At 45.5% G+C, this 23,271-nt stretch overlaps 1 protein-coding gene and 1 long non-coding RNA gene across 2 annotated transcripts in view; both read right to left on the reverse strand.

Annotated features, from left to right (window-relative positions):
• The window catches only part of LOC137534197 (VPS10 domain-containing receptor SorCS3-like), an 872,207-nt gene that overhangs the window by 471,278 nt on the left and 377,658 nt on the right, over positions 1 to 23,271 (reverse strand). The window lies entirely within an intron of this gene.
• On the reverse strand, positions 11,276 to 16,237 carry LOC137534200 (uncharacterized). Its single transcript, XR_011024329.1, has 3 exons — positions 16,166 to 16,237; positions 12,303 to 12,390; positions 11,276 to 11,356 (listed from the first exon to the last, which is right to left on the reverse strand). It is a non-coding gene; the product is annotated as an uncharacterized lncRNA (long non-coding RNA).

Genomic DNA, 23,271 nt, shown 5'->3' on the forward strand with positions numbered 1-23,271 from the left:
CAAATTGTCAGTGATTTGAAAAGCGCTTGTCTAATGTGACCCTATGACGGTGTTCCCACAGCAGCGTAGTTATTTTATCAAAGTATACTGCATGTAGCATTTTTTAAACGTTTCATTAAAATATCTCTCTGAAACTCGTTTCACAAGATGACCACCACCCTCTGTGTCTTTTTTTTCCTGTCGTACCTCTATTTCCACACTCTATAAGGCCCGGTTCACACTTGCGGTGGCCCTCCGGAATCGCCGTGCCGGAGCCGCACCGCCTGCAGAACGGACGGAACGGACGCACGGCATAGCAATTAAAGCCTATGCGTCCGTTCACATGGGTCCGTTCTGCAGAACCGGAGCCGGACCGGAGCCGGACCGGATCCGGACTCCGGCCTCCGTTCCAACATGCGCTATTTTTTCCTCCGGCTCCTCCGGCAGCCGTATCCGGGGCGGAGCCGGACTGCACCATCCGGCCAATACACACCAATGGGAACCGGAGGCCGCACAACACACTGGCTGAGAAATCCGGATGTTCTACCCCACTTCCTATGCGGATTATTGCGGCGATATTGGATGGGGACACATGGGGAAGCATTTTGGAGTGGAGCAGCACAGCTGGATCCGGATCCGGAGATGTTGGCAGCATGTCGCAGGTGGAGGTGAGTGCTAAGCAGCAGAGGGCCTGATTCCACAGGTCCCCCTTCTGCTGACCTCCCAGACCCCAACTTTTTTTTTGTTTTTTTAGGTACTTTTGCCAAACGGATCCGGATTGCATCCTGATGACCACCTGATGCAACCTGACCGGATCCGGATCGGATCCGGATCAGAACCGTACGGTTCCGATCCGGATCCGGTCCGGATCCGGTCAGGTTATCCGGTCCGTTTGGCACACAACCGCTAATGTGAACCGGGCCTTATTCTCCGTTCGTCCAACATCCTCTTTGACTTTTTTTTTTTCCCGCTACTCTTATTTCTGCAATCCCCATCAAGCTGTGCCTGTTTGTCACTCCTACACCTATTTGTCCCCGTCTCTCAGTTTTTCCCCACATCTGTGCCATTTTGTCCCCCAACAACTTTCTATGTTTGTCTCCCCATCTATGCCTCGTTTTGTCCCCCTGTGCCTCAGTTTGCCTCCCCATCTGTGACTGTTTGTCACCCTTGTCTTTGTTTGACACCCCTGTGACTCTCTATCACCACTGTGTCTCTGTATGTCCAGCCATACCAATTCCTACTCCCCCACACCCCTCAATTTCTCTCTCTCCTACAATCCTGCATGCATAAATGCTGACTCAACTTTCAGACCCAGTCCAGCAATGCCCATCTAGCCACTCCGCATCCTGCTCCCTCTATTTCGCCGAACTGCTTTCTGTATGTCATGTGATGCATGTGATGCAGAAGTATGTCATGTCATGCAGAAGAGCAAGAAGGTGGTGGAGAGAGGATGGACAGCGTTGTACTTGGTTTGGAGGTTAGTTCAATTTTGCTGCAGCAGTGTGGTCACTTGCAGGCACTCGTGCAAGTTTGAATTCTTTTCTTGAAATGTCACCCCACTTAGAAATGATGTCATCAATACCTGATTGGGCCATTTGCAATGTTCAAACTTTCTTCAGTTGTGCATTACTAAGTTGTGGACTACCTGTGTTAATTTACTATTCATTTTTTTTTTCTAGTATCATTCATCTATCTAAGATGCCACGATGTATTATAAAGGGATGTCCTAATCAGACAGGACAAACTGCGTCTCAAAAAGGAATTATGTTACATGGCTTTCCTAACTATCCCATAGTCATCCGTCGATGGTTGCAAGCTACAGGTTAATCTTTTACTGATTTGGATAGCATTGTGGATAAAATTATCGAAGGAAAGTCCAATGATCTTTTTAGAATTTGTTCAGCACATTTTTCCACTGAAAGTTATAATTGTAAAGGTACCAAAAAATTTTTAAAGAAGGACGCAAACCCAACTATTTTCCTCAATAATCCTGACAACATTATTGTAGATGAGGCATGGGTACTATCATGTGGAAAAAAAAGACCGAAAGCTGTTGCCATGGAAACTGGTGAAAGTTCACAATCCTGTAAAAAGTGTAAGGGCCCGTTTCCACTCTCGCGGAAACGGCCGCGAATCCGCAGAGTTTCCCCGCAGGCAAATCGCGCGGGGAAACTCTGCCATAGGGGACAACGGCGCCGCCGGCCGAATCGCTTGCAGTAGCGATTCGGCCGGAAACCCCCACAGAATTCGCGGCGGAGGCTGCGATTCCCATAGCCGTGCATGGCACGGCTGATGGGAATCGCCTGCGATCCCGCCCACCCGCTCAGTGCCGGCGTGCGTCTACGAGACGCACGCCGCACTAGTGGAAACGAGCCCTAAACGTTCTATGTCAGAAAAAACCAAAAAGACTTTTACTGATGCTGGGACACAGACTGCTATGGAATCGTTCAATCACTCAGTACACCATGCTTCAACACAAACCAGTTTGGTTGAGCAACCTGTTCCCCTACACTTTTCTACACCTTTAAAAAACATTTCAAGCGTGACACAAGGAGCACAATGTTTGGGTAATGCCATGATTCCAGAAAGTCCTATTATTACATTCCCTGCTCAATGTTCCATACCAACAGCTACCGAAAATGAGATGGATATTCAAATACAAACAGTGAAAGAGGTTTCTTGTACTGACAAAAGATCTATAAAAAAAAGAAAACTTGCTGAATACGTTTCTTTTGATACAAGCACAAGCACATTTTCAAAACCGTCATCAAGTGAGGAGGAATTTGATCCTGGAGACATCACTGTTACAGACTCAGAACAGTGTTCAGTCAATGAAACAGTGGAGGAAACGGCTGGTGTAATGGCACAAGAATGCTCAGATCATGAACAAGATCCTTTATCAAGATATAGCAAAATGCAAAAATTTATAGTCTTTGAGTCATGCCTAGACGAATTGCTGTTGAAAGTGAAGTGTCAGAAATCCAACTTTTGTCAGAAAAAGGTAATTCAAATCACCAAACAATTTCATGGCTCTGCTATTGTGGTGAACGGTGTATGTGAGGATGGCCATCGTTTCAAAATTTTCGATTCACAGCCAAAAATTAAAAGACGTTTTGCAGGAAATATATTATTGGCAGCCGCAATAGTTTGTTCTGGGTCCAATTTTCAAAAAGTTAGCCATTTCTTTGATGTTTTAGGCATAAAACAGATCACTGACTTCTCTTTCAATCTTTACCAAAGAACATATATTTTCCCGGCAATACACAACGCATGGGAGAAGGAAAAAAAGGCTATTCTACAGGAAATTACTAGACGACCAATAGTAATTGGAGGAGACGGACAATGCGACAGTCCAGGACATAATGCCAAATATTGTGTGTACACCTTCATGGACCTTATGACAAACAAAATCATTGACTTTGAAGTAGTACAAGTAACAAAATGCAGTTCATCTGCCGCTATGGAGAAGTTTGGTTTTCACAAGTGCATGACACGGGCTGTTGAAAACAAACGAAAGATTGTGCACTTTGCCACTGATCGTCATACCAGCATAAGAAAAAGCATGCGGGAGGACTTTCCAAATATCAACCATCAGTTTGATGTCTGGCATTTTGCCAAAAGCATAACAAAAAAGCTACGTCTGGCAAGCAATAGCAAAAGCATGGAACCTTTGAAGGACTGGGTGACTAAAATCCAGAACCATTTCTGGTGGTGTGTTTCAAATTGCTGGAACGATGAGGACAAGTTGCGAAAAAACTGGTTGGGAGTCATGCATCACGTGAACAACGTACATGAATGGGAAGAGGATGGAATAATACAAAGATGTGCTCATTCTCCACTTACAGATGATGATATTGAAGAAACTCATTGGCTGCATGCTGGAACCTCTGTGTATGAAAAACTGTACAGTATTGTCAATGACAAGAACATTATTGCAGATCTGAAACACCTTACTTGGTCCTGTCATACAGGACCAATAGAGGTGTTTCACAGCAAGGTTTTGAAATACAGAACCAAACGGATCCATTTTGGAATTGACGGAATGTATGCAAGAACCATACTTGCTGTCCTGTCCAACAACTTCAATGTTAACAGAAAGCAAGCCGTTGTTAAAAAAAAACCTGTGTCAGTGGAGAACTTGGATCTAAACGAGTCAAGTTTGTAGCACCTAAAGGAAGAAATGACTGGATTGCAAGACCAGTGTACGAAGATCTCAAATTTGACTATCTTCATGACATCTTAATTGAAACACTACAACTTTGTGAAGGTACAATCACTTCATCTTGGGTCTCCAAGTCTACAGATTATCCTTCCAACATTTCCAAACTCCCGAGACCGGATAAGGCTACCTTATTGAGCAAAAAGAAATCTCGATTTGGATCCTCATCCTAAAATATCCACTGAATAGACTTTCAAAGAACGTTTCACAGCTATCAGTTATGTGAGGTTATCCCTTCTACAAAACATGACAATCTACTTTGAGGCCTGGAACCCACTGAAATCAGCAAACGCAAAACGCAACCGCTAGCGATTTGTCTGAGCGGTTTGCAAGCGGATTCATGCGCGTTTTTGGTTGTGTTTAGCAACATTGTATTTTTTGGCCCAGCGGGTGCGTAGCGTTTTGCGTTTTTACCCCGATTGGTCCTGTGAATTATTTTTCATTTTGTTAGTGTGATGAACCGCAAAACGCTAGCAAAACCGCTCAGTTTAGGTTTTGCTGAGCGTTTCTGCTAGCGTTTCAATACTTTACATTGAAGCGCTAACGCTCCAAAAATGCTGCAGGTCCTGCGTTTGCGTTTCTGGGAAACGCAAACGCTCCTGTGGAAGTTGCCCCATCCATGAACATCAGCTGAGCATTTTGGCAAAACGCTAGCGTATCGCAGCGCTGCCAAAATGCTCAAAAAAACGCTCTTGTGGGTTCCAGCCCTTATAGTAACTAAAAAGTTAATTGATAGCACTGTAATTATTTTATTTAGTTTTGTAATTCTTTCTTTGTTTACATAGAAAAAAAAACCAACGTGATTTTTGAATTTAGTTGCATTTTTAGGCATAGAAATTACAGGCCTCTGCTTGGAGTGCCATCAGTGTAGGGGATGACATCACCTCGAATAAGCCCTGCACCTGAACTAAGCTCCATTCCCCTGGAATAGACACACCTCATTAACAAAGTAACAACCCCACTGTTTTTTTTTAATTATTCCCTCTTCTTTTCTTCCTTCTGTCTCATTGTGCTTCCCTAAAGTATATACACACACATACGATTTTTCAAATCGCACGGTCGTTTGGACGTTAAATCAGTCATGTGTACAAAGGATCATTAGGCTGATAAGGCTGGTTTGGACAGATCCACCATGCGGATTCGTGAAAAACAGTCTTATCAGCCGAACGACCGTTTGTACACACGCTCGATTGGACGTCAAAACAACCAGTCCGAATGACCAATTGTTTAGAAAAATCAGACGTATGTATACACCTTTAGTCCCCCTGTGCCAGCTCTGCACCATCCTCACCCATAGAATGATTTCAGTTAACTGGTGCACTAGGCAAACAACAACTTTGGACCCACAATTGATGGACATCAAGTTTTTAGGTCAACATTTGTTGGGCATAAACCAGGCCCATGGACTTTATCCTCAGGCTCTAGGCACCTGACTGAATTGAACAATGTTTTGTATAGCGTCAACCCAACCTTTATTGTACTTGAATATATTTATAATTGATATAGCAAAAATGGAGAGTTATAAAATTTTTTGCATTATGATTCGACATTAAAGTTCTGTTTTGAATTATTTGTCCTGGGTTTTTTTTTTATTTTCTAAATTTGGTTAAATTTTCTACTCTAAATATCATCCAGGATTGAAAGTACAGTTAAATCTTATGGTTGATTATAAAAAAATGTTTGTTTCCATGTATGGTTGCCGGCATATATCAAAATATACCGCTGTTTATTATTGCATGGTCATCATAACATGCACAATTTCGTTTCACCAATTTTTGTGGATCGACCTGGGGGTGGTGCGAAGTAGCTGCTGAATGTGAACAGCGGTTGGGATAAATACTCATTTGCCGGCAGTCAGGTCTGTCCTCAACGCTGTACGGGGCTTTATTCTTCCTCCGGTTCTTGCATCGCATTTCACATAAACAGGGTCCCATTGGCCCTATTATAAGGAGATGATACCAGCAAGAACAGGAAGTGGAATTAAACCAGTACACGCGTGAGGACACGGCTGCCGGCGTGTGAGTATTTGTACCCTCTCCCTCCCCCTGGCTCTCTGTGCTGCGACCACCTAATGAATGGTACACTTATCCCTGGCTAACTATGCTGCAGGCAACTACTACTGTTTACTCCTATCCCTGGATACCTATGCGGCGGTCAACTACTACTGGCTACACCAATCCCTGACCACCAATGCTGCAGCCACCTACTACTGGGGGGGGGGGGGGGGGGGGCGTTACAAATAATTATACAATACCTAATCCCGTTATACCTTGTTTATTTTTAAAGTTTTAATAACGTGGAATTTCATACCGTTTCAACCATACTTCCATGTAACCTCACCATTACTCGTTCAACTCCTTCTTAGATGTCCTTGCGAGCTGATCTGCTATCATGATGTGAAATTCACAATCCATCTTGCTTGTTGGACATTGCGTTTAAAATGTTCTATGCAGCACTCCTTTTTTAAACCATTTATTTACAGCATAATTTGTAATCACACTCATTTACTCTTCCAAGTGACAATGTGCATAATGATTCTGGACATGGGAGTGCAATCAAGGTTTACTGCACGTCAAATACAGGCCATGTTATTTTGCATCCACTAGAAGTAGGAATCAATATATAGGTATCTCCAACATATGTATCCAGGTAAAAGTGACTTCAGTATGTTGACTGGTATCTGAGCCCACATTGTAGCTATAAAGTTTAAAATGCCAGCTGTGTAGGAGGTGGAGGCTCCAGCTCTGCATCGTTGCACAACAGCTATTAACCTCCCCTGCGTTCTATTGAGATCGCCAGGGCGGCTGCGGGAGGATTTTTTTTTTTATAAAAAAAAAATCTATTTCATGCAGCCAGCTGAAAGTTGGCTGCATGAAAGCACACTAGAGGGCGCTCCTGTTGCATATTTCTGATCGCCTCCGGCGATCCGAAATAACAAGAAGGGCCGCGATGAGCGGCCCTCCTTGCTTTGCTTTTCTCGTAGTGACGTCAGCCGACGTCCTGACGTCAGCCGCCTCCGATCCAGCTCTTAGCACTGGCCGGAACTGATTGGTCAGGCTGCGCAGGGCTCGGGCGGCTGGGGGGACCCTCTTTCGCCGCTGCTCGCTAATGTTTTATATACTAATGTTTTATATACTGTTATGAATATAGATGTACGATTGAAATACACCTGTTTTTTATCTTGCCAAACTTTGTGCACTCAAAAATGTGTGAAATCAATTACATCTTATGGTCTGAATTTGTCCAGGTGATAGAACTGTGTCATGTCCCTTCTTGTGTCCCCTCTGCCTCATGTACCATTTCTTCCCATTGCCCTCTGTCCCTATGTTTATTTGGTCCTCTTTAGCCTGTGTCCACTAGTAGGCGAGATAATTTCCAGTTGGGTGAAGGATGTAATAGCAGCCAAGTACCAGGACGAGTAGGGATAAGGTCCATGATCATGCACGTTCCAGCTTCACAAGACTCTACGCAGTTTCTAGACGCCTGGTCAATGAAGCATAGGGCACTGCGAGGACACCATCCAATCGCCTACTGCTGTTCTGACTGGACCAAATACTATGGACTAGTCCTTGATCAAATCACTGCACTCACTATATAGCCGCAAGTGCAATGATTGGACCAAAGGTGGAGCCATGGTTCTGCCTCTAAGACCACAGATCTCAAAGACTATAGACTGAAATTAGAAAAGGAGGCAATTGAATGGAGTCCTCACAGCGCACCACACGATTGTTTGAACAGTTTCCGTAGCCTGAGTGTAGTCGTGGTAAGCTTGTGCATGTGTGAACAAGGACCTATTCACAAATTGTAGCGGGACTCTATTACTGTAGTAAAAACTAACCGTTTAGTAAGTATGTTATCTAACAGTGGTGGAAAAGCTGGCAGGGACATAAGGACAACGGCCATTGGGAAAATTAGGGATACACTGAATCTACACTAGTAACCTAAATTGCATTGAATTTAGAGGCAAACTCAATGGGTTAAGAAAGGGCATTGAGACAAAAGTCACACAGAGAGAGAAGGAGCAAGGGGAAAAGGCCATACCAGACAGAAGGGGCAAATGGACTAAAGCCACAATGTGTACATAAAGGACATAGATTTGGGGACACAGTCCACAACGAAACAAGAGAGACATGGGGAGGGGAAAGGGGGACAAAGGGACAGGAGAGCTAAAGGTGAAAATAACAGACACAATGGGACAGCGAAGGAACAGAGAAGAAATAAAGGATATTTATTGGAAGGGATTTAGGGAAGATAATCTAAGACGCCCCTGCACCATGGACCCACAATTTTTTTTTTTTGGGGGGGGGGGGGGGGAACAAAACTAGATGTGTCTCAGTGTTCAGATTGTGTTACTTTCCAACTAAAATGGCACATAATGCAATCTAACATATACAGAGATAAATTGAATGAAGCATAATTCGTTTTTGAAATGATTTAATAATTAGAATTAAAAATGTAACAACGTAACGTTATAACAGAAAAACAAAAAACGTACAAATAGTACATTCAAAGGATTATTCGAAAACAATAATTAAAATTGTAACATAGACGGATGATTCAAAAGAGAACTGTGCCCTGTATGTATTTACTCACCAGCTGTTGGAGAGATACATAAATAGCATACCATATATACCCGAGTTCAAGCTGAGTTTTTCGCTCCAAAAAAAAAAAAAAAGGCCAACAGTGGGGGTCTTGGATTATAAACGAGTCAAGCTGTCAATGCCCCCGCCTTATGAGAAGGACAAAAGTGATCTGTCCCCCACCCAAGTGACCAATCCACAATGTGGAGTACCAATCCTGTATATGCTGGAAGAAATTAGCAGGCATAATTTCAGTGAGGTGAGGGCCCCCCTTCCACCCAGCACAGTTGAACAGACTTCAGCTAAACACCAGCAGGCATGCTAGTTTGCCCAGCCGGTTCACCCACGAGTCTCCAAACCCATTCATCGGGCAGTGCATAGCGGTACAGTATTCTCCGGCTGTGTCCCCTCCCTCCTGCATAACCAAACTCCTGTTCATGGGAAGTTTTCAATCACCGGTCCCCGCCATCAGGATTCATCTGCATGCATGTCACCGTCTCACTCCTATAAAGCCCTGAAGTAGCTCTTTTCTACTAGAGGGCGTCATAGGAATGAGAAGGTGACAGGCAGACAATCGTGATGGCCTGGACCGGTATTAGAAAACTTCACATGTTAACTGAAGTAAGAGGTATACGGAGGCTGCCATATTTATCGCCTTTTAATCAATACCAGTTGCCTGGCAACCCTGCTGATCTATTAGTCTACAACAGTATCTGAATAACACCAGAAACAAGCATGCAGCTAGTCTTGTCAGATCTGCCGACCTGATCTGCTGCATGCTTGTTCAACGGCTATGGCTAATAGTATTAGAGGCAGAGGATCAGCAGAATGGCCAGGCAACTGGTATTGCTTACATGGAAATCAATATGGCAGCTTTCATATCTCTCTTACTTTTGTTGTCCTTTAATGCTATCTGGCATGCTCAAATAAAGAATTCGTATTTCATCCTGCTAAATAAATCACCTGTGCAGATGGGCGAGGGGGTGTTAATGTTACCCATCAGGCCTCTTTTTAGATCGTCCCTCTGTGCCTCCCACGATGCGTTACAAGCGCATCACGTGACTACAAACACTTCTTCCATCAACACGGAAGGATGAAGTGTATATAATCATTTGGACGCAGCTTGGTACGTTTTGTGGGAGTCATCGAGGGACGATCAAAGAAGACACATGATTGGTAAGATTAACACAACCCCACCCCCCCACCTAGCCCAGGTGATTTAATTAACAGGATGAAATCTGTATAATACCTATTGGTATTTCTTCCAAAATTGTTATTTGATTCCCTTTAATCGTTTGATCAGTCTTCCATGGCTAGATACTCGGCTGCAATATCTCCAAATGGTCTAAATCCCATGTAATGTCCAGTTGGATCGGGAAATGCCTCCCGTACCTTATTCACAACACATGAAGGAATAGGTCTTCGATGACCCTTGCCCAGGCAACCATGGACCCACCTCGTGAATGCACGGTAGATGGCTTTTCTGTACTTCCTAAAAATAATGAAAATAAATACATTAGTGAGTCTGTGTATACACAAATATCAACTTCAAACTTGTACTGTAGGTGTTAATAAATAATTTTTAGAGTGATATATACATATTATTAAGATTTTCTTTTTCTCCTACTAAATAAATTAAAAAAAAAATAAAATAATTTTATAACAATAGTCGAAATGCAGAGAATTATTAACTTGTACAAGACTGTCAGTTCAAATCTCCAAAGTATTGGGGATTCACTGTGCTGTGCCCGTATAGAAGAGGACACGGGGAAAACAGTACACGGGAGGACATACAGCAGGAGACAAGAACAGACACATGTGGGACACAGGAGGACAGAGGAAGACTAACTAAAAAAAAAAAAAACGTACCAAAGGGTATGAGATACGATGGGTGCATAATCCACAATATGCCCTTTCACCATGGAAGGAGCATGTTTAGTTTTTTTTTTTTTCCATGGGTTTTGTCCTCTAAATATATGTATATCTTACGGTCATGAGCGTCTAATAGTCAGTGAAATAAAGTACTGTAATTTCAAGTTTATCTACAACGAAAGTCATACATGAAATATTAATGCTTTTTGAAAGCTGCAATCTCTGCCCAGACTTTACTTTAGCAAAGAAATTTAATATATCATGTTTTTCAAGTTCTAGTTTCCACTATATTAATGTCACGTATCATTGGTATCATGATTTTACTTTACATTATATTGGTTAATTACCTGTTGCGATCCCTGTCTGAGGGATTAATTCCACGTGACCCTGTAGATAGAAAAAGGAATATTCTAGCCCATTCCTCACTAGAACATAGCTGTGGCACCATAGGGTGCTGTAAAATACAGGGCAAATCGTCCATCAGCATTTGCACATTGTGTATTTCTGCACAGCAGATGGACTCCATGCCTGTCGGCATAGGGACACAGCAACGACAACTGCACCAGTCCAAATTTCCAATGCGATGTTGATCATAGTCGTCTGCCTGATTAGGGTTATTGGGGTCCCGTCTTGGATTTTCTGGAAAGCTTTCAGTTGGAGTGTCTTGCCCGCTTCTCCTCCTCATCTCAGCGTGCAACCGATCGATCTATAAATGAACATTGCAGCTTTATATATATATATATATATATATATATATTTATTTTTTTCATAATTAATCATATACATTTACTCTAAAAATGTGTTATTTAATAATACCTGATATTATTTTTCTTATTGTGGCAACATAGTACAATTGTAGTCCGATTAATCACCTATACAGCAGAAAAGGTTAGAAAAATCTGTCTTGTGTCTTCTGTATCAATTTTTTTTTTCTTCATTCTATGTGCACCTTTCTTCATGCTGGCTGTACAGGTGATAGATTCTACTACTATTATAATACACAGTTGCCATGTTTGCCTATTCATGGCTATCTATACTGGCTACACCTATTCCTGGATATCTGTTTACAACTATTATGGCTATCTGCACCTATTCTCACTATGTACTGTCTGCATCTATTACTGGCTATCTATACTGGCTGCACCTATTCCTGGCTAGCTATACTGTTCTGGCTGCATTGATTCCTGACTATCTGTACTGGCTGGACATATTCGTCAAGAACTATACTGCTTGAACCTATTATGGACCGTTTCAACTATAGCGGAATCTGCCTCAAATCCATAGAGTATCCCCGCAGGCAAATCGCACAGGGAAACTCTTCCATAGGGGATTATTGTGCTTCTGGACTAATCGCTGGTGGTAGCGATTCAGCCGGAATCCCCTGCAGAATTCACTTGGGAGGCAGGAAATCCCATAGCCGTGCATGGCACAGCTGATGGGATTCGCCTGCAATTCCACACATCCGCTCAGTGCCGGCACTTGTTTCGCTGACACATGTAGCACAAGTGGAAACGTGCCCTACCTGGTTATCTATACTGGACGCACCTATTCTTGGATAGCTATACTGTTCTTGCTGCATTGATTCCTGACTCCTGTGAAATAAGGATGGATTAAGAAAACACTATGGCTGAATTCAATGAAATCATTTTTACCATTTCATCCATCGATAAGTTCTCCTCTTGGTTCCCCAAGGTACTAGTTGAATCACTAGACGCTGCCATCTTTGCTGTACAAAGTTATCTAAATAGAAATGGATAGATTAACAATTTACAACATAAAAAATTAAATTTTATGTAACATGATTATATTTATGGTCAAGTCTGCAATGGCTGGGTGGGAAGATCATACCTTTAGTATATGTAGTCAGGGAGTATATTTGCCCAGTATATATGTAGGCAGGGGTATATGTGCCCCAGTATATATAGCCAGGGGTATATGTGTCCAGGAAATTTAGCCAGGGGTATATGTGCCCAGTAAACTTAGCCAGGGGTATATGTGCCCAGTAAACTTAGCCAGGGGTATATGTGCACAGCATATGTAGGCAGGGGTATATGTGCACAGTATATATGTAGGCAGGAGTATATGTTCCCCAGTATATATAGCCAGGGATATATATGCACAATAAATTTAGACAGGGGGTATATGTGCTCCAGTATATATAGCCAGGAGTATATGTGCCCAGTAAATGTAGTCAGGGGGTATATGTGCCCAAGCATATGTAGTCAGGGGGTATATGTGCACAGTATATGTAGGCAGGGGTATATGTGCACAGTATATGTAGGCAGGGGTATATGTGCACAGTATATATGTAGGCAGGGGTATATGTGCACAGTATATATGTAGGCAGGGGTATATGTGCACAGTATATATGTAGGCAGGGGTGTTTTGTGCCCAGTAAATGTAATCAGGGGATATATGTGCCCAGTAAATGTAGGCAGGGGTATATGTTCCCCAGTATATATAGCCAGGGGTATATGTGCCCCAGTATATATAGCCAGGGGTATATGTGCCCAGTAAACTTAGCCAGGGGTCTATGTGCCCAGTAAACTTAGCCAGGGGTATATGTGCCCAGTAAACTTAGCCAGAGGTATATGTGCCCAGTATATATAGCCAGGGGTATATGTGCCCAGTATATATAGCCAGGGGTATATGTGCCCAGTAAACTTAGCCAGGGGTATATGTGCCCAGTAACCTTAGCCAGGGGTATATGTGCCCAGTAAACTTAGCCAGAGGTATATGTGCCCAGTACACTTAGCCAGGGGTATATGTGCCCAGTATATATAGCCAGGGGTATATGTGCCCAGTACACTTAGCCAGGGGTATATGTGCCCAGTAAACTTAGCCAGAGGTATATGTGCCCAGTAAACTTAGCCAGAGGTATATGTGCCCAGTACACTTAGCCAGGGGTATATGTGCCCAGTAAACTTAGCCAGGGGTATATGTGCCCAGTAAACTTAGCCAGGGGTATATGTGCCCAGTAAACTTAGCCAGGGGTATATGTGCCCAGTATATATAGCCAGGGGTATATGTGCCCAGTATATATAGCCAGGGGTATATGTGCCCAGTAAACTTAGCCAGGGGTATATGTGCCCAGTAAACTTAGCCAGAGGTATATGTGCCCAGTAAACTTAGCCAGGGGTATATGTGCCCAGTAAACTTAGCCAGGGGTATATGTGCCCAGTAAACTTAGCCAGGGGTATATGTGCCCAGTAAACTTAGCCAGGGGTATATGTGCCCAGTAAACTTAGCCAGGAGTATATGTGCCCAGTAAACTTAGCCAGGGGTATATGTGCCCAGTAACCTTAGCCAGGGGTATATGTGCCCAGTAAACTTAGCCAGAGGTATATGTGCCCAGTACACTTAGCCAGGGGTATATGTGCCCAGTATATATAGCCAGGGGTATATGTGCCCAGTACACTTAGCCAGGGGTATATGTGCCAAGTAAACTTAGCCAGGGGTATATGTGCCCAGTAAACTTAGCCAGGGGTATATGTGCCCAGTAAACTTAGCCAGGGGTATATGTGCCCAGTAAACTTAGCCAGGGGTATATGTGCCCAGTATATATAGCCAGGGGTATATGTGCCCAGTATATATAGCCAGGGGTATATGTGCCCAGTACACTTAGCCAGGGGTATATGTGCCAAGTAAACTTAGCCAGGGGTATATGTGCCCAGTAAACTTAGCCAGGGGTATATGTGCCCAGTAAACTTAGCCAGGGGTATATGTGCCCAGTATATATAGCCAGGGGTATATGTGCCCAGTATATATAGCCAGGGGTATATGTGCCCAGTAAACTTAGCCAGAGGTATATGTGCCCAGTAAACTTAGCCAGGGGTATATGTGCCCAGTATATATAGCCAGGGGTATATGTGCCCAGTATATATAGCCAGGGGTATATGTGCCCAGTAAACTTAGCCAGAGGTATATGTGCCCAGTACACTTAGCCAGGGGTATATGTGCCCAGTAAACTTAGCCAGGGGTATATGTGCCCAGTATATATAGCCAGGGGTATATGTGCCCAGTACACTTAGCCAGGGGTATATGTGCCCAGTACACTTAGCCAGGGGTATATGTGCCCAGTAAACTTAGCCAGGGGTATATGTGCCCAGTAACCTTAGCCAGGGGTATATGTGCCCAGTAACCTTAGCCAGGGGTATATGTGCCCAGTAAACTTAGCCAGAGGTATATGTGCCCAGTACACTTAGCCAGGGGTATATGTGCCCAGTAAACTTAGCCAGAGGTATATGTGCCCAGTACACTTAGCCAGGGGTATATGTGCCCAGTAAACTTAGCCAGAGGTATATGTGCCCAGTAAACTTAGCCAGAGGTATATGTGCCCAGTACACTTAGCCAGGGGTATATGTGCCCAGTAAACTTAGCCAGGGGTATATGTGCCCAGTAAACTTAGCCAGGGGTATATGTGCCCAGTAACCTTAGCCAGGGGTATATGTGCCCAGTAAACTTAGCCAGAGGTATATGTGCCCAGTAAACTTAGCCAGGGGTATATGTGCCCAGTAACCTTAGCCAGGGGTATATGTGCCCAGTAACCTTAGCCAGGGGTATATGTGCCCAGTAAACTTAGCCAGAGGTATATGTGCCCAGTACACTTAGCCAGGGGTATATGTGCCCAGTAAACTTAGCCAGAGGTATATGTGCCCAGTACACTTAGCCAGGGGTATATGTGCCCAGTAAACTTAGCCAGAGGTATATGTGCCCAGTAAACTTAGCCAGAGGTATATGTGCCCAGTACACTTAGCCAGGGGTATATGTGCCCAGTAAACTTAGCCAGGGGTATATGTGCCCAGTAAACTTAGCCACGGGTATATGTGCCCAGTAACCTTAGCCAGGGGTATATGTGCCCAGTAAACTTAGCCAGAGGTATATGTGCCCAGTACACTTAGCCAGGGGTATATGTGCCCAGTAAACTTAGCCAGGGGTATATGTGCCCAGTAAACTTAGCCAGGGGTATATGTGCCCAGTATATATAGCCAGGGGTATATGTGCCCAGTAACCTTAGCCAGGGGTATATGTGCCCAGTAAACTTAGGCAGGGGTATATGTGCCCAGTATATATAGCCAGGGGTATATGTGCCCAGTAAACTTAGCCATGGGTATATGTGCCCAGTAACCTTAGGCAGGGGTATATGTGCCCAGTAAACTTAGCCAGGGGTATATGTGCCCAGTAAACTTAGCCAGGGGTATATGTGCCCAGTAAATGTAGTCAGTGGTATATGTGCCCAAGTATATGTTGTCAGGGGGTATATGTGCACAGCATATGTAGGCAGGGGTATATGTGCACAGCATATGTAGGCAGGGGTATATGTGCCCAGTATATATGTAGGCAGGGGTATATGTGCCCAGTATATATGTAGGCTGGGGTATATGTGCCCAGTAAATGTAGTCAGGGAGTATACATGTAGGCAGGGGTATATGTGCACTAGTGTATATATATGTATATTTGCCAGTCATAATGTGGTTGGTTCAGGCTGGAGAGGAGGTCAGCTGAGTATAATTACCTCCTCCGCACTTCTTCCGCTTCTGCCGCTCGATCCACGCCCTGGTCGGGAGAAATCCAGGTCGGGCTTCTGTGCTGCGGGAGGATGACGTCACCGGCGCTCCTCAGCGTGAACGGGGCGTGCGCATTAGGGCTCACTCTACTGCGCATGCGTCCCCCAAGCTAGGCTTGTACGCTGAGCAGCGCGGAAGCGCTGCAAGCGTACAAAGTAACAACTTGAGCTGCTCATGCCCCGGAACAAGAAGGGCATGAGCCGGCGGCCATCTTGGATATCTCCCGGGGGAAAAATATAAAAATAACATAAATAAGGCACACAACAGCGGCGAAAATAGAGGTAAAGTGATTTCCTCTATAAAAGCTATTGAAATATATATATAATTTGTGTGTTAGCTTTCATCTCTGGTTCCCTTTAAGGTTCCCACTTACTACTATGGATGTTTAATTGTTTAGCACCAAAATGACAGGAAGACGATCCCTAAAAAGCTTGTGGAAGTTTTTGCTGAAGGTGGCCACACATCATACAACTAATATTCAATTCAAAAATTCAAATTTTACGTGGAACAAAATTGTCTAAAGGCCATCAGCAGCTTTATGGGTGCATTAGATGGATGATATAAATAACTGTATAATATATATATATATATATATATACATATATATATATATATATCTCCTATACTATAAAATCCCTGTGTGGCTGCGTCCCCGTGTTCCGCGTACTGAGCATGTGGGCGTACTTGCGTGAGCAGGAGGACGGGGACAGGGGGTAGGCGTGTGCGCGCAAGGGTATGTGTTGCGGCCATGCACTGACCGGCGGCGGCAACAGGGGCTATTGGGGAGCAATTCAGAGTTACGGCAGAGGAGTTGGGAGGGGAGAGGCATAGCAGCTATAATATAATATATATATATATATATATATATATATATATATATATATATATATATATATATATAATTTTTTTTTTTTTTTTTTTTTTTTTTTTTTTTTTTCCAAAATATGTGTGGCCACCTTGAGGAAATGTTTATATCCAAAAAATGTACCAATTAATGATGACCAAGTGGCACTAAAACCCAATTAAATGATTAAAGACAATAAAAATGGTGACAGTGTTGGCTGACCTCCCCAAAAAGTCATCATCAGTTAATTAAGCCACAATTTATTAGGCACTTCAGATGATAAATATCATAGGCTCATCCACCCACTTCATTAGGTCAAAAAAGTGCAGGTGATGTAACCACAAAGTACCTAAATGATTCTATTATCCACACATCAGATGTCTACTTGCAGGAACCATAGAGGCCTGTGCGTGACACAACCATTCCCAGCATACTTAGGATAACTATATTTGGATACCTTATTAACTCAATAGGTCATCAGACTCTAAATGTGTACCAGAGATGAATATAAAAAAGAAATTCATACATACCTGGGGCTTCCTCCAGCCCTCTCCGGCCTGATCGCTGTCTCGCCTTCCTCCACCTCCTCGATCTTCCGTAAGGGGTCCCAGTATCTTCGACCAGTCAGGGGTCAGTTGGCGCATGTACTGTGCATGCGCAGAAAGTAGTACTGTGCAGGCACAAAAAACTCCTGGAGACGGGATCGTGCGGCCAGGCCACACGTGCGCAGTAAAGCCCAAATCCCTTGGACCTCTTACGGAAGATCCAGGAGGTGGAGGACGGCGCCAAGGGAGCTATCTGACCGGAGAAGGCTGGAGGAAGCCCCAGGTATGTATGAATTTATTTTTTATATTCATCTCTGTTTTCCTTTAACTACTTAAGGACGGAGCTAATTGAAATCTAGGCCTTGTTTTGGTGGGCTCCTGGCTGGCAGGGTGTAGATTTCAATTAGCCACTGCTGCGCATAGCCACCGTTGCCGTTATTCCCGCCGCTTAATCCCCGCCGTTTGTCACTGCATCTTACTGGCTCTGTCTGTCTAGATGACAGCAGAGCCATGTTAGCCGGTCAGGAGCCGATTTCATTGGCTCCTGGCCCTGTCTTTCAATGTAAGCCATTCCCATTGGCTTACAATTGCGATGGGTATGTGCGATTCGTCGGTATTTCGTCGGGATTCCGCCGTTCCCGTACCAGCGGTCTCTGGTCCTTAAGGGGGCAGAGACCGCTGGTACTTAAGTGGTTAAGCTCCATAAACACGCCAGACACACAGTGGGCAGCCCCTGCAACCGCAAGGGGGCCCAGATCTGAAAGGGGGCCCTAACTACTACTTCACACCCTCCGATAAAGGAGTCCATGCTCCAGATCAGGTGTTTTTGTAGCTACCCTCGTTATCGGTGTGAAGATCCTGATAGCCACACTTGTTTTATGACCCTTGTAAGATGGGAAGCATTGGAAAAGGTGTGAGCATTGGGGGCCCCATCAACGTTTTTCTAGGGGACCCCATGATTCATAGTTACGCCCCTGTGGCTAAGGCAGCCGATAACGACCACTGAAAGCTCTCAGCCACCTCTCCTACGTCACTCCTGCGCTGCTCTGACGAGTGGGATTAAACTTTCAAAACTAAAGTTCCAGAAACTACTCTTAGATACATAAAAGAACATTTGAAAGCATTCCCAACTATTCCCTGTGTGTAAACACTTTTCTTTTCACTGCAGAGAGCAGTACAGGCTTTCTTATCTCTGGCTAATCGGCAAATGTAATCATTGCCGGCCAGAAGACACTCTGTCTATGTTTTATTCAGCTCCCCCCTTCCTCCCTCTGCTGAATAGACACATCACCCTGACAATAGCTAAGTCACTACAGCAGAAAAGGAGGGTGGCAGAGTGAAGCCACAGGCAGAGAGAGTGTCTCCAAGCTGGCAATGATTACATTTGTCAATTAGCCAGAGAAAGGCAAGCCTGTACTGCTCTTTGCAATGAAAATGAACATTTTCATCCACTGGGAATGCTTTAAAATGCTCTCCTGTGTACCTTTCTATTATTGCTGAAATTTTAGTTTTCAGTGTATAATCCCACTTTAAAGGAAACCTGTAATGCCATAAAAAAAGAAAGCTTCACTTTCCTGGGGTTTCTGCTAGCCTCCTGCAAACACTCTGTGCCCACGACGTCACTCAACCATCCTCCGGCCCCCCATCTTGGCTAACTTTCACTTTCAGCAACTTGTGAGTTGGCGTCCATTGTGGCGCGCTTCCTTGTTTGCGCTCCCATTGCCGGGAGTGTCCTGTGCCGGCGCAGGTAGAGAAAATCTCTACTGCATCTGCGCAGGACGCTCCCCAGCGTCGGGAGCCCAAAAAAGGACACGCATGGCTGGGCCCATGCAAGCGCAATGGCCGGCGACAGAGGAAAGCAAAAGTGTGCTGCGCCAGGGGACCGGAGGATCGTTTCGTCCTGGCTCAGGCACAGGACGTCTGCAGGGGGCTGTTAGAATCCTCAGGTAAGTTAAACTCTTTCTTTTTTATGGCATTACATATTTCCTTTAACCACTTGAGGACCCACCCTTTACCCCCCCTTAAAGACCAGCGCTGTTTGTTGGGATCTGTGCTGGGTGGGCTCTGCAGCCCCCAGCACAGATCAGGGTGTATGCTGAGCGATCAGATCGCCCCCCTTTTTTCCCCCCTATGGGGATGATGTGCAGGGGGGGTCTGATCGCTCCTGCCTGCAGGCATGTTGCGGGGGGGGGGTACCTCAAAGCCCCCCTCCGCGGCGAAATTTCCCTCTCCCTCTCCTACCTGGCCCCCCCCGGTGATCCGGGCTGCACAGGATGCTATCCGTCCTGTGCAGCCAGCGCCGTACAATGTAAACAAAGCGGATTATTTCCGCTTGTGTTTACATTTAGCCTGCGGGCCGCCGTGAATTGACAGGAAGCAGCCACTCGCGCGAGCGGCTGCTTCCTGATTAATCAGCCTGCAGCTGGCGACGCAGAACTGCGTCGCTGGTCCTGCAGCTGCCACTTTGCCGACGCACGGTATAAGCGTGCGGTCGGCAAGTGGTTAAGGACAACTACAGTCTCAGTGGGACAAAGTGTAGTTAACCAACAGTAAGGCCTGGTGAACACCAAAAACCGCTAGCAGATCCGCAAAATGCTAGCAGATTTTGAAACACTTTTTCTTCTTTTTCTGTAGCGTTTCAGCTAGCATTTTGCGGTTTTGTGTAGCGTTTTTGGTGTAGTAGATTTCATGTATTGTTACAGTAAAGCTGTTACTGAACAGCTACTGTAACAAAAAACGCCTGGCAAACCGTTCTGAAGTGCCGTTTTTCAGAGCGGTTCGTGTTTTTCCTATACTTAACATTGAGGCAGAAACGCATCCGCAATCCAAAATCTGCAGCAGCCCGGGAGTATGCGTTTCTGCAAAACGCCTCCCTCTCTGGTGTGCACCAGCCCATTGAAATACATTACCCTAGCGGATCCGCACCCGCAAGCAGATCGCAAACCGCAGCCGAACCGCTCTGGTGTGCACTAGGCCTTTCACAGTTAGACTGCATCTACCCAGAATCATCTAAGACAAGTCGCTGCAGCGTTTGTGCTTTGCTCTGTTAGGCCTGGTGCACACCAGAGGAGTTTTCTGAGCATTTTGAGTTTTTAAATCCGCTGCTAATGTTATCCTATGTGTCTTTGCACACTGGAGCAATGAGGTTTTGTAAAAAAAAAAAAATCATAGCATTACATTGGGAAGAGCTTTTGAAACCTCGAGCGTTTGGGCGCTAGAGGTTTCAAAAGCTCTCCAAGTTTAATTCTGTCAGTGTGGGTAAAAATAGAAACCAAAGCCAACTGTATTCACAAAGCAATTAGATTATGCAATAAAAGCATGGAAAAAGTTCAGCTTGGCTGACTAATGAGCACGCAGTCCCAGCGCTCACTTAGTGCTTCATATTATTCAAGGGCGGTTGTACCTCACACGGGAATCCCATCCCAGTCTGACACATCGCCTTATTAAACCAGCTCTGTGATAGAAGCCTCGGATCCAGCATCATCTGCCAACGGAGACTGGTAAAAAACAGCACGGCCGCAGTCTTAGGCCCGGTTCACATTAGCGGCTGCTATCCGGAATCGCCGTGCCGGAGCCGTGCCGGAGCCGGACCGCATGCGGACCGGACGAAACGGACGCACGGCATAGCAATGAAAGTCTATGCGACCGTTCACATGCGTCCGTTTCGTCCGGACCGGAGCCGGACCGGATCCGGACTCCGGCGTCCGTTCCAACATGCGCTATTTTTTGGTCCGGCTGGTCCGGCTGACGTATCTGGACCGGAGCCGGAATGTTGCATCCGGCCAATGGAAACCAATGAGAACCGGAGAGCGCACAACACACTGGCTATAAAAACCGGATGTTGTACCACACTTCCTATGCTGACTCTATGGTATGGTGGCCATTTTGGATGGGGACCACATGGCACCAGCGTTCACAGAGTGGAGCAGCAGTGACTTCATGCTGGAGCTCTTTGGCAGCAATATGGAGCAGGATCTGTCTGATAGCGAGGGGGTGAGGCCCTACACATCAGAAGACCTCATCCTACAGGTGCAGCAGGTACCAGCCCTGTGGGACAAGGGGGATGCGGACCACAGCAACATCAAAAAATGCAGAGGACTGTGGAAAAAAATTGCCAAGCTGTATGTGGAGGACTTTGAGAACTTGAGCAAGAGACAGCAAGGCACAGAGGGTATGTTGACTAGAAGTTTTTTTGGGGGGGCTTGTGGTTTAAGCTTGTGATGTATTCAACTTTTGCTATGGATTTGTGTCACCCACGTGTTGCCCACCCACCCGTGGCCCACCCACCCGTGGCCCACCCACCTGTACCCCACCTGTGCTGTATCCCACCCACCTGTGATGTATCACACCCACCTGTACCCCACCTGTGATGTATCCCACCTGTGATGTATCCCACCCACCAGTACCCCACCTGTGATGTATCCCACCCACCTCTACCCCACTTGTGATGTATCCCACCCACCTGTACCCCACCTGTGATGTATCCCACCTGTGATGTATCCCACCCACCTGTACCCCACCTGTGCTGTATCCCACCCACCTGTGATGTATCACACCCACCTGTACCCCACCTGTGATGTATCCCACCTGTGATGTATCCCACCCACCAGTACCCCACCTGTGATGTATCCCACCCACCTCTACCCCACCTGTGATGTATCCCACCCACCTGTACCCCACCTGTGATGTATCCCACCTGTGATGTATCCCACCCACCAGTACCCCACCTGTGATGTATCCCACCCACCTGTACCCCACCTGTGATGTATCCCACCTGTGATGTATCCCACCCACCTGTACCCCACCTGGGCTGTATCCCACCCACCTGTGATGTATCCCACCCACCTGTACCCCACCTGTGCTGTATCCCACCCACCTGTGATGTATCACACCCACCTGTACCCCACCTGTGATGTATCCCACCCACCTGTACCCCACCTGTGATGTATCCCACCCACCATTACCCCACCTGTGATGTATCCCACCCACCATTACCCCACCTGTGATGTATCCCACCCACCTCTACCCCACCTGTGATGTATCCCACCCACCTCTACCCCACCTGTGATGTATCCCACCCACCTCTACCCCACCTGTGATGTATCCCACCCACCTCTACCCCACCTGTGATGTATCCCACCCACCTCTACCCCACCTGTGATGTATCCCACCTGTGATGTATCCCACCCACCTGTACCCCACCTGTGATGTATCCCACCCACCTGTACCCCACCTGTGATGTATCCCACCCACCTCTACCCCACCTGTGATGTATCCCACCCACCTCTACCCCACCTGTGATGTATCCCACCTGTGATGTATCCCACCCACCTGTACCCCACCTGTGCTGTATCCCACCCACCTGTGATGTATCCCACCCACCTGTACCCCACCTGTGCTGTATCCCACCCACCTGTGCTGTATCCCACCCACCTGTGATGTATCCCACCCACCTGCGATGTACCCCACCTGTGCACATAAAACATACACAATGACCAATTATTATACATCAATTTATTGTAAAAAATTAATACATTTAAAATCACTCAAACTTGAAACTCCAAAATAAACACATTTCAACAAAACAAATTAAAAACCAAACATTCACCCTCGTCCAGGTGGTGTGGTAAAATAAAGTCTCAGTTGGTCCCTGTTCCGCAGTGAC

Source organism: Hyperolius riggenbachi, chromosome 10 (assembly GCF_040937935.1).
Source record: "Hyperolius riggenbachi isolate aHypRig1 chromosome 10, aHypRig1.pri, whole genome shotgun sequence".
NCBI lineage: Eukaryota > Metazoa > Chordata > Amphibia > Anura > Hyperoliidae > Hyperolius > Hyperolius riggenbachi.